The sequence below is a fragment of the Bubalus kerabau genome, chromosome 1, assembly GCF_029407905.1.
Source record: "Bubalus kerabau isolate K-KA32 ecotype Philippines breed swamp buffalo chromosome 1, PCC_UOA_SB_1v2, whole genome shotgun sequence".
In the NCBI taxonomy this organism is placed as follows: domain Eukaryota; kingdom Metazoa; phylum Chordata; class Mammalia; order Artiodactyla; family Bovidae; genus Bubalus; species Bubalus kerabau.
The window spans coordinates 55213728-55226292 of NC_073624.1; the positions used below are offsets into that span (position 1 = coordinate 55213728).

At 42.3% G+C, this 12565-nt stretch overlaps 1 long non-coding RNA gene across 1 annotated transcript; it reads left to right on the plus strand.

Moving 5' to 3' along the window:
• Positions 1-1511: 1511 nt before the first annotated feature.
• Positions 1512-10862, plus strand: LOC129641488 (uncharacterized). Its single transcript, XR_008709357.1, has 3 exons — positions 1512-1551; positions 9648-9694; positions 10742-10862. It is a non-coding gene; the product is annotated as an uncharacterized LOC129641488 (long non-coding RNA).
• Positions 10863-12565: the final 1703 nt, after the last annotated feature.

The following is a 12565-nucleotide window of genomic DNA, read 5'->3' on the forward strand; positions in this document are numbered from 1 at the left end:
GCCTGACAGGCTTCTCTGTCCATGGAATTCTCCTGGGAAGAATACAGGAGTGGGTAGCCATTCCCTTCTTCAGGGGATTTTCCTGACCCAGGGATCAAACCCGGGTCTCCTGCATTGCAGGCAGATTCTTTACCATCTGAGCCACCAGAGAGGCCCACCAGGAATGCGGGTAGTCTGACTCTAAAATACAGGGGCTTAGCCACTTCTTATATAGTGTATATTTGAAAATATTTTCCTGGTCTCTGTATCAACCAATAGGGGAGAAGACAGTGAAACCATCAACCAGCATTTTCAATAGGTGGTATTGAATGAATGAGCTGGGGGGGGAGTACAACGTGGCAGCAAGGAAGGAGAGAAAGAGATATGCCATGATGGCTGATAGAGACAGCAGGACATCAGGCATCTGGCATGTGGCATGGTGGTAAGCAGGTTAAGCAGTAGCAGATCATCAGTGTCCAGCATGCTGATCTAAGGTGGTCACATGCTAACTGTAGTTATCCTGGCTACTTTGTCCTGCCTGGAGTCTCAGTATGTACTTATTAGCTGTCTGACTTAATCATCTACTTGGCTTGGGTCATGGTGTTTGGTCACCTTGCCACAGATCAGCATTGAAAAGATATTCTAGGGCAGAAGTAGCAGTGTTAGTTGCCCAGTCGTGCTCAACTCTTTGTGACCCCATAGACTGCAGCCCACCAGGCTTCTCTGTCCATGGGATTTCCAGGTAAGGCTACTGGAGTGAGTTGCCATTTCCTTCTACAGGGAATCTTCCTGACTCAGGGATCGAACCTGTGTCTGCTGCACTGCAGGCAGATTCTTTACTGACTGAGCTATGAGGGAAGCCCCCTCTAGGGCAGAGTCAGCTAATAAACACTGTCTCTTCTCATGATCATACATCCAATGAAACCTGAAGAGTTGTGCAATTATCCATTGGATGTATCACAGTTCTCATGATCTGTGTGAGAAGACTGAAAGTGGAATAGAAGTAGGAATGATTCCATTTTTTTCCTGTTGGACTCTAAAACTCAGTGGATTCTTGAACTTTACTCCACTCTCTATGGCAGTCTAGGCCACGTAAACACCTGGAGCTTTATTCTCATTGTGGTGAAGACAGGCACTCAATTTTTAGGGCATTTGTATTTTAAAACATCTAGTTCACCAATTTTTGGCCAGCATGAGCTTTGCAATATTGAACTGTCATTTCATTATGGTTTAATAGGTGTTATATTGAATAGTGAGCTAGCACATAAATGGAGTATACATTTTCTTTGTGATTTGGGATCAGGGTGACTTTGAGTTTTGCCCCACCAATTTTAGAAAAACCAAGGGAACCACAGATAGACCATTTATAGAGATTATATTGTTAAGGAAGAAATTATTCATGACACTTTAAAAGAATGATAAAAAAAACTTTCTTGAAGAGGAGCTACTTAATACAATGAAATTTTGTATTAGGGGAGAGAGATTGGATTTAACTCCAAATACAATAAGGCCAAGGAGCCAGGGTAGGAGAAGAGCCAGTGGGTACGGAATTACTAAGAGGAAACACTACAGGTAAGGGAGGATTCTGATGAACCTGACCTAACAAGATGCTTGCTAAAGGCAGGCCAGAGTGATCAGATATGCTGATCAGGGTGATCTGGGGGTTGGTGGAGGATAAGGAACTTGATCGGAAATCAAAGGTGACCAGACATCAAGTGTGGGGATTCTGGTAAAGCTGAGTTAGCAGGATTCTTATTAGAAATTGACTCTAAAAGGAATAGCATTTTTTCAAGTCTTGACATGGACAGTGATCTGAAAATCTGGAGAGCCAACCTCTAGTCTGGATTCATAATCTCATTGATATGGGACAAGTAGATGCAATGCTTTGCCTGGCACATTTGAAAATGTGTGTAGAATGTTCTCTTGACTCAAATTCATCATCTCTTTTCATTCTCTTCCCAAATTTGTAAATATTTAGAATAGGCACAATATGAGTAAAAAGTAGGACTCTTTAGGGAGTTCCTGCAATGAACCAAACAGGTTCATTGAGAGAAAATTGAGCAGGAGACCAAAGTGGAGAAGGAGCCAACAGTAGTCAGAAGGCAGGAAAAGTGAGGTGCTGATGTTGCCCACCTCTGCCTGCCTTTTCTTGGCACAGAAAAAGAGCTTCAAGGAGGGAAGGGAACACTGACTTAATGGAAGGTGCATGCATGAGTGCTCAGTTGCTCAGTCCTTTCCAACTCTTTGCAACGCCATGGACTATAGCCCACCAGACTCCTCTGTATTTTTCAAGCAAGGATACTGGAGGGGGCTGTCATTTACTTATGTACACATGCAAAAAAAAAAAAATCACAATGGAAAAATCTAATGAAAGTTTATAAGGGATCTTTGACTGCTTTCTCCATGAAGGTCTTAGATACAAGGGGAAAGTCAACATTGTCTTATCATAGCACTAGACAATCAAATCTGCATTTTAAAAATGGCAATGTCTACATGCCAGGGGTCCTCAGGCATAGGCTTTGAGATTTCTGAGCTACTACCAGAAATCATGATTTAGCAAGTCCAGAATGGGAGGCAGATTTTCTTTAACACATGATGTTGTCCATGGACTGTATTGAGAGAAGCACTGTCTATGCAAAATGTCCAAGGAGGGAGTTGGGAGACCGGGATTTCAGCTCTCTCACCGGTTCCCCGTAAACCAGTGATGATCAGATTTATCACTTTGCTCTGTGCCTCTGTTTCCTCATTTATAAAATGAGGGCATTAAACTAGATAATTCCTGATAGACTATAGTTCATAATTTTACATAAAGGACATATAAGTGCCAATAAAATACAAAAATACTGACACATGAATTTAAATAAAATGCTCTCACCACTCTCAGCAAATCATTCAACTGGTTGGTACTTGAGGTTCAGTCCATAATTGAAGAACTGGATTAGACTGGATTATCTCTACAGCCAAGGTAGTGCTAATTTTCTCAAAGGACCATTTTGTTCCTGGAAAGAAGAGGACACACACTTCAAAGCCTTTTTTTGGAGGGTGCAGTAAACTGTCTTTGGATGCCAATTATTAGGCAATACAAACAAACACACCCGTGGAGGTTGTGCAGTGGGAACTTTAATTATTAACTCATAAGGAATGGGTTCAAGAGATCCATTTGATGAAATTCAGATTCTCAGCACAAAAGGAGATTGATGTTAGCTTTTGAATTGGGTTATTACACCATGTTCTTTCTTTGGATAAAATTCCAGGAAAAAAAAAAAAACACAACAACAACTCTGAACACCAAAACTACTGTGAAGATTTTGTAGATATCCTTGATACAAGCCAGTAAAATCTGGATATGGTTTATTAGGAAGAAAGTGGTGCTGGAAGACTTTGTGGATTTGCTACATGACACTGCAGTGAAATATCTTGTCCCAAACTTATGGATTAGAGACTGTGAAACTTTGCTACTCTGAGCCTCTGTTTCCTCATCCATAAATAAAGGGGGAATGTCATATACTACATATTAACATTGTGAGGACTAAATGAGACATATTTGTAGGTAGGAAAGTTAAACAGACAAAAAGGAATTAAGAGCTCTGAAAATAGAATTGCTGTTGTCATCACTACTGTCCTTAAAACTGTGGGTTACTCATCTTTGGCTCATTCTGTCAACTTCCTGGCATCATCTTGTCATTTGAGTACTTTGTCACTTACCCACGAGTCAGACTTCCTCTGCTCTGTTACTTCCACCCTATCACCTCCTCAGGCCCCCTACTTCCCCTCATTCACATGGCTCTCTTCTCTTTTTCCTGTGATCGCAGACTGAGACATCCTTGAAGGCAGGAGATCTATTTATTCATGAAATTGAGTAGCATCCTCCTGCCTAAAATTTGGGAAAGAATAAAAGAATTGAATGGTTGGATGGTATCACCAACTCGGTGGACATGAATTTGAGCAAGCTCCGGGAGTTGGTGATGGACAGGGAAGCCTGGCGTGCTGCAGTCCATGGGGTCGCAAAGAGTTGGACACAACTGAGTGACTGAACTGAACTGAAAGGAATGAGTGGATGATGCCTATTCTTAGAAGGATACTGAACTTGATCTTCATCTTTTGACTTTCCATTCTTCCCTAGCTTGTGCCCTACATAATTCTTTCTGGTCACCCAAATAAGACTTTTCATTATTTTAGGATCCTATAGTGCTTTTGAGGTTGTTTGAATTTCCTCCCTGAGTTTTCCCTACCACCTTCCGTTTTCTGTGTCCCTCACATTGGGCTTCCTTTGTCATCTGAGGCCTACCGAGTAACTCACCTGCAATCAGGTACATTCCTCAGCCCCAAGATATCAATGATAGGAAGGAGAAAGGGGATTCCTGCCTCTTTTTCCCAGCCTGAGGCACAGATGGGCCCCAAGGCTTAATCTTTGGTTTTTTTCTTCTCTCTCTTGTTAATCTCACAATCTGAAATCTTATCAAACTTGCATACCATTGTTTCTCTAATAACTTTTAAACTTCCCTTTCTAGCATTTATTCCTGTTTCCCAACTCCTCAATTTCTTGAAAGTATGCTTCATTAATTTGTATCCCCCAACTCTGTGACTTACTTGCAGTGAGGTCTGAGACAGTTCATCTTGTCTGACCCACATTCCCGTCTGTAAAATGGGAATGAGAGTGATAGCTGTGTGATGTGGGTTTTTTTTTTTTTTTTTAAGGTTTCTCACAGTTAATCTTTCACTGTGGCTATCACTCTTTTGATCTTACAGATGAGAGAACTGGGGTTCAGAGAGCTGAACTGACTTGTCCCAAGTCACACAGCTAATCCTTGCGAGATAGGATTTACTCCCAGGGACACCTATCCCGTGTTACTTTTTACTTGACTTTCCAGGTGTATGGTATGAAAAATGATTTGGGAAACATCTAGCTCAGTGCCAGAAACATAGCAGGTCCTAATTAATAGGGGATGGAAGGTCAAATGCAGACTTGCAAAACTGTGGACAGAACAAAAAGACACAGTGTCTAGATCATATTTCTCCAGCTCTTCCTCTCTGAGCCCACTGCTGTCTCTCCCTCTGTCCAGAAGAAAGGGCAGTGCTGTCGCCATAATTCAGCAGCCCCAGAGTTCATCGGGGAACAAAGCCAACATGAAACAGAGGTGTTTTTGCTCCTTGAAGTCCGACTCCCATCCCAGAATCAGTGGATGGCCTGATTCCTTCCCCTCATCTCACATCACACCTCAATCTGCTGTTGATTGGATCTAGATGAAGCACCCTTTCTAAGGAGCAGGATCAATTTAGCCTATTTATCTGATTTAGATGCTGCTGAGATTAGTTCCTTGAAGCCCAAGATTAGCAAAGGGCAAACGTCTTTATGTGAATTTGTATTTAATTAAACTGCTCCTGGTTTGATTAGTAAAATTCTTACCCTGGTTGCCAGACACCGGTGTGAGCACAAAAGTGACCCCTGAAGTTGGACAGCCATGGTTAAATCTTGCCATCAGGCCAAAAGAGTGGCTCCTGGGAAAGTGGAGATTTTTTTTTCCCCTTCAATAGAAATGGATTTCAAATATAATTTACTGTTTCTACCTGGCGAAAGGGCATTTCTCCCCATGAATCCATCGGATGCTGAGATGAGTGCCATTTCTTTCCAGAAGGCCATGTTTCCAAATTAACTTGTTCAGATGCTAAGCAGAGAAGCAGCCAGGCTGCTAAGAAGAACAATTACTTTCCCTGGGGTTGCCTACATGCTGGTTTGTTCAGCTCTCTTTATGTTCCAAACCTTGGCTGGCTCTGGAATGGTGGTTCAATACTGTGGGGGCTCTGAGTTTTTATTTCAGCCCAACTGGTGAAATGAAAAATGAGAGCCTGGCGAGAACCTTGTCGTGTGCCAGGTTTGTGTAACCTGCCTTGGGGGCCTCTCAGGCAGACACTGTGTGCATTGTGTGCACATGTGTGTGCAAACATATGCACACACAGAGCACATCTTGCTCAACATTAGTGCAGCCCTGGATTGTAAGTGACGGTGCCTTTGGATGAAAGGCCATTTTTGCTCTGCTTACAGCTTCCACCTGGCCAGCACTGCCAGGCAGTCTCCGCAGGAGGACTGGACCAGCCTCCTTTGTCCATGCTCTTCTCTGGTGAAGGGGCAGCTCAAGGTAGAGGCTGACAAGGACAGGGGGTGGTGGTGTGGCTCCTGTGCGCCTGCTCCATACTGTTGCTGTCAAGCTCCCGGCCCCCAAAGTGCTGCCTCTTTATGGCGTGCTGCTGATGCCAGTTCACTCTCAGGGGATGCAGGACAAAGGCGCATGCTGGATCTTCACATTTTTGAATGAGGATAATCAATCTTACTCTGTGTATAGAATGAAGCCAATGTTGGGGAAGAGCAATAAACCCTACCAGCTGCTCGGGGGCATTGGAAGGCAAAGGGGAAGGGGGGGCTGGGGGCTTTTTTTTCCTTCCCCAAACCTGTGGGAACAGATTCTAGAGTAGATTACTACACAAAGAGGGAGTGAGAGGAGAAAACATATTGGTATAGAATGGAGTTGAATGATCTGTGTTCTAAGGAAGATAACTCTCTTATGAAAAAAATCAAAATCAAGCTGTGTGTGTTTAATAACCACAGAAAGTTTTTCACACACAGGTCATCTCTATGACAGGACCTAGGTAACAATCCCAGAGTCTGTAAGACCTCAGTTATGCAGCCAGGTAAGGTGATTTTGGGAAAGGAGAACTTAACTGTGGACAAGACTATGTAGAGTGTTTAAAATATTTTTCTGAGAATTTAGGACAAAGTAATGGTGACTGCTGCTGGTAGCATCATTTATTATTGTTTTTGACATCTCCCACCATTTCTACTGTGCTTTCCTAAGAACATCAGGTTCCAAAATATTAACAACAGGTTTGTAATAAAATAAATAGTAGAAACATTGATTGATGAAGCCAAGTCAGTTTCTTCACAATCTTTTCAAGCCTTTCATATATTGATGAACATGAGGAAATGTCATGGACGGAGGAGGTTGGTGGGCTACAGTCCATTGGGCCACAGACAGTTAGACAGGGCTGAGCAACTAAGCATGAATGCGGACTCTCCAAGAGAGATGGTACTAGTCCTTTAAACATGTATTTAACTACAGAAGGTTTTACTTGATGAGACCTCACAGAACCAACATTTGGCAGAACTTGCTTTGAACACCTTCATGTGAAGGCTATTTATTTCCCCTGGAATTATTTCAAAAGGACACATCTCCAAGTCAGCCTTCACAATGCTTGGAGGGTCATAAGATTCTCCAATTTGGAGGTCTTAAGACCAAATCCTGAAAGATGATGCTGTGAAAGTGCTGCACTCAGTATGTCAGCAAATTTGGAAAACTCAGCAGTAGCCACAGGACTGGAAAAGGTCCGTTTTTATTCCAATCCCAAAGAAAGGCAATGCCAAAGAATGCTCAAACTACCACACAATTGCACTTATCTCACATGCTAGTAAAGTAATGCTCAAAATTCTCCAAGCCAGGCTTCAGCAGTACGTAAACCGTGAACTTCCAGATGTTCCAGCTGGTTTTAGAAAAGGCAGAGGAACCAGAGATCAAACTGCCAACATCTGTTGGATCATGGAAAAAGCAAGGAAGTTCCAGAAAAACATCTATTTCTACTTTACTGACTATGCCAAAGCCTTTGACTGTGTGGATCACAATAAACTGTGGAAAATTGTGAAAGAGATGGGAATACCAGACCACCTGACCTGCCTCTTGAGAAACCTATATGCAGGTCAGGAAGCAACAGTTAGAACTGGACATGGAACAACAGACTGGTTCCAAATAGGAAAAGGAATACTTCAAGGCTGTATATTGTCACCCTGCTTATTTAACTTCTATGCAGAGTACATCATGAGAAATGCTGGGCTGGAAGAAGCACAAACTGGAATCAAGATTGCTGGGAGAAATATCAGTAACCTGAGATATGCAGATGACACCACCTTTATGGCAGAAAGTGAAGAGGAACTAAAGAGCCTCTTGATGAAAGTGAAAGTGGAGAGTGAAAAATTTGGCTTAGAGCTCAACATTCAGAAAACGAAGATCATGGCATCTGGTCCCATCGCTTCATGGCAAATAGATGGGGAAACAGTGTCAGACTTTATTTTTGGGGGGTCCAAAATCACTGCAGATGGTGATTGCAGCCATGAAATTAAAAGACGCTTACTCCTTGGAAGGAAAGTTATGACCAAACTAGATAGCATATTCAAAAGCAGAGACATTACTTTGCCAACAAAGGTCCATCTAGTCAAGGCTATGATTTTTCCAGTGGTCAGGTATGGATGTGAGAGTTGGACTGTGAAGAAAGCTGAGTACCAAAGAATTGATGCTTTTGAACTGTGGTGTTGGAGAAGACTCTTGAGAGTCCCTTGGACTGCAAGGAGATCCAGCCAGTACATTCTAAAGGAGCTCAGTCCTGGGTGTTCTTTTGAGGGAATGATGCTGAAGCTGAAGCTCCAGTACTTTGGCCACCTCATGCGAAGAGTTGAGTCATTGGAAAAGACCCTGATGCTGGGAGGGATTGGGAGCAGGAGGAAAAGGAGACGACGGAGGATGGGGTGGCTGGATGGTATCACCGACTCGATGGACAAGAGTTTGGGTGAACTCCGGGAGTTGGTGATGGACAGGGAGGCCTGGCGTGCTGCAATTCATGGGGTCGCAAAGAGTTGGTCACGACTGAGCAACTGAACTGAACTGAAGATCCCTCTTCTCGTTTGGGATTCAGTGTAGGAAGTGGAGACAGTCTATGAGAGATGGGGAACTTCACAGAGAGCCCTGTGAGTGGGAATCTATCAATGGCAAGAGAGGGAAACCTGCCTCCCCTTGGTAGGGGATGGTCTTCATCACACCTGTTGAGTCTGAGACCCAGTGGAGTAGGACAGATAAAAACTGGCCAAGCACTCCCATGTGCCACATCATGTCTCCCACGGGCTGTCTAGTTCAGTCTTGCACATAGCCCTGCGAGGATTGCCATGGCCATGTTACTGCTGAGGAAACTAAAGTTAAGCAGCTTATCCCACGGTGTAACGGTTTAATGAGTGGCAGAGCCAGGATTCAAACCCTTACAGTGTGTCCAGAACAAAATGAGGCAATCTGACTTTTAGCCACCGGGCTATGTTGACATAACTGGATATGCTGCCTCATCCAAGTCACAGTTTACTTGAGTCTAGGATTTTGCTCTCCCACAGAGGAGGAAATCCTCTGGGATTTCAAGACTAGTGGGGTAGGAGTCTAACTGCCTGGGGAGATGTGGGCTAGGGCTCAGCTAGGGTTTGGGATGCTTGACTATCTAGTGTCTATGCAGCAAAGGAGCTTATACTTAAATATGGAGAGTTGTGTTTGCAGTTGCCACGTGGCCTCTTCTTTGGAAAGTTACCCTCATACCTTGCAATGATAACCTCGAGCCCCACTACTGATTATTATTTGCTTTATCTGGAGAAAAATTGTTTTTGAGAACAATTAGTTTATCCTACAGGGTGTGCATGCATGCTCAGTCACATCTGACTGTTTGCGACCCTATGGACTATAACCCACCAGGCTCCTTTGTCCATGGGATTCTCCAGGCAAGAATAATGGAAAGGGTTGCCATGCCCTCCTCCAGGGCATCTTCTCAACCCAGGAATCAAACCTGCATCTCCTGCGTCTTCTTCACTGCAGGTGGATTCTTTACCACTGAGCCACAACGGAAGCCTTTATCCTAAAAGGTAATCCCCTATAAACCTTTCCCACTGACTTATAGAAAATCTAGACATTTTTTATAGGAAAAGAAGGGTGGGAATGGAGTACACTGGACAGTTCTACTCATAAGAATTCTGCACATTTCCCTATGGTTACAGGAATTATTCCATTCTACTTTGTTGTATACCTCGGGAATTTTTTATATCATGTTAGATTCTAGGAAGGACCCAAGGTTGCATTTTTATTTAATGCTCTCTGGCTACTTTCTCTCATGGAAGTAACTGTAATAAGTGAACCCCAGTGCCTGCTGTTACTCACCCTGGGCAAACTTTGGCATCTGATAACATGTCAAACCCCACGAGGTGGACATGCTGGCCAGCAATGCCCTGTTGCTTCGCCTCAGGTGGCCTCATCCCAGAGAAACTGGTTCGGATTAGCCAACCTGTCTGCTATGCAGGACAGGTGGGCTCCAAGTCTTTCAACCAGTTAGTCAGTTGATCAACAGTACTTCTTAAGCAAAACTGACCAAACAAGACATTCAAAGCATGTCTGAAAGCAAGGTTTATGCCTTCAGAAGATTGGGAGGCTCTGGTTAGGGAGAAGATGCACATGTGTGTGTCTGAGCACCCACACAGACACACACATGGTCCTAGTATACAATCAGAAGATGCCATGAACATAGCATGTGGACAAATGGGAAAGTAAAAAGGAAAGTATGAACCTGGCCATGGAGGGGAGATTGAAACAGTGTCTGTTGCAGAAGGCAGATGACTTGTTAAATAAAACCTTGAGGAGTGGGGAGAACCAAAGCAGGTTCAGCTTCCACTGACTTGTTTCAAGTAAAACCAGTGGTTCTGGGAGTAGTCTATAGATCCAGGCCAGTTCTGGGGTGGTGGCGAGGACATTGAATCCCTAGCCCTTTAGTGACAAAACTAAAGCTTCTTAAAGGCAGGAAAAAAATCTGACTCACCAGGTTATCCTAAGCATCCTATTCTACATAGCATTTCTGGTATATGGCAGGCACCCAGTGGATTTTTGATGAAGGACTAAATTGATCCTTGCATCATCCTTAGCATCTGCCCAGGAACTCCTGTATGTACCACTGAAGCTCAAGTAGTAGCAGTGCGACTGATGGAGAAGAGTTAAGGTGAAATGTAAGACAAGAAAGAGAAGCTGTTCTATAAAGCAATCACATCAGCCTAATTTTGGTCTCTATGTACATTTTTTCTTAAAAGCCTAGTATAAGTAGCTTTACTTCCTTATCTTCTTATAAGCAGATGTAATATTCTTTCTTTTTTCTCCAGGAAGGTTTAAAAGTCTTACACAGGGTTCCGCATGGTGATTAAAATACAATCTGTGTTTCCTGTTTGGAGCCTTGATGCAAGACTATTTTTTCTCATAACTTAGACAAAACTATATAAACCACCCCCCCCAACTCATGTCTCAGTATTTTATTTGCTGTATTTGATGGAAAAACTTAGCTTTAGAATATCTAGACCATGGATTCTCTTTTTATTTTTAGAAACCAAAAACTGAAATTGAAACATATGATCATGGTGGTCTGAGCTCTCTCTAAATAGGAGGAACCTTGACTCAGGAAGACTAAGGTAGGAAGTCCATGGTGTCTGGATTTACTAGAAATGGAAATGGAGGCAAATGAGTCTCCGGTCTCCAGATTCCATTGCTCATGGGCAGCAGGTAGACTGTTCATGTGGCATATTTCAGAAAGCTGGCATTGTCCTAAGAAGTAGACACGTGGATGGCATGATGTGGTGCAAAAAAAAACAGGTTTGGAAATGAAACAAACCTGAGTTTAAAAATAAGTGTGGCCTTGGTCAAATTCTTTTATGTCTCTGAGCCTCAGTTAACTCATCTGCAAAAAGGAATAACAAAACTCATCTCACCAGATGTTGAGTAATTAGAGACAACACAAGCTACAATTGTGACATGTACTAGACTTTCAAAAAATGGTAGCTTCTATTTTTGATTGACATCTTGTCACCAGAATGAAGAGACATTTTTCTTATTTCCTGATACCCTTTTTTGGAACAAAATACAGTGGAAATTAAAAAAGAACATAATCAAGCAAATTTTGGGGTACACATGGTACACTGATGGATACAAAAATTTTTAAAGGACACAAATTTGTAAAATGATGATTTCTAAATTTCCACACCACTTAGATGTATATTAATTTTTATGTAAATCACTTATGGACAAACATTTGAATAAATTACCTTTTAATTTTACTTTTATTGGAGTGTAATGTTAACACAGAAAAGTACACATAGGAGCAGAAGGCTCAGTACACTTTTACAATCAGAACCCACTTGTGTCATCAGCACCCACACTGAGAAAGAACATTCCAGCACCTCAGAAGCCTTGCTCCACTTCTTAGCCATATCTTGTCACCACCACCCCCAAGTGTGACCACCATCCTGACCTATAACATTATATTGAGTTGGCTGAAAATTTTGTTTGGATTTTTCCATGACATCTTATGGAAAAACCTGAATGAACTTTCTGACCAACCCAATAGATTAGTTTGGCTTGTCTTTATACTTACAGAATAATATAATATTAATATATATTATAGAATAAAATATAAAATATTATAGAATAATAATAGAATAGAATCATATATCAGTTACATTTTGTGGCTGGATTGAAAAAATTACATTTTTTAATGTCAAAAGAAACTATAAAATGTTTGAGCTGATCTGGAAACAATGATTTTTCAGATTTGACCTGCCTGCAAGGCAATAAGCACTAGTTTAATGAACAGAGGTGCTGAGTTGCTTCAGTTATGTCCAACTCTTTGTGACCCCCATGGACTGTAGCCCACCAGACTCCACTGTCCATGGGATTCTCCAGGCAAGAATACGGGAGTGGAATAC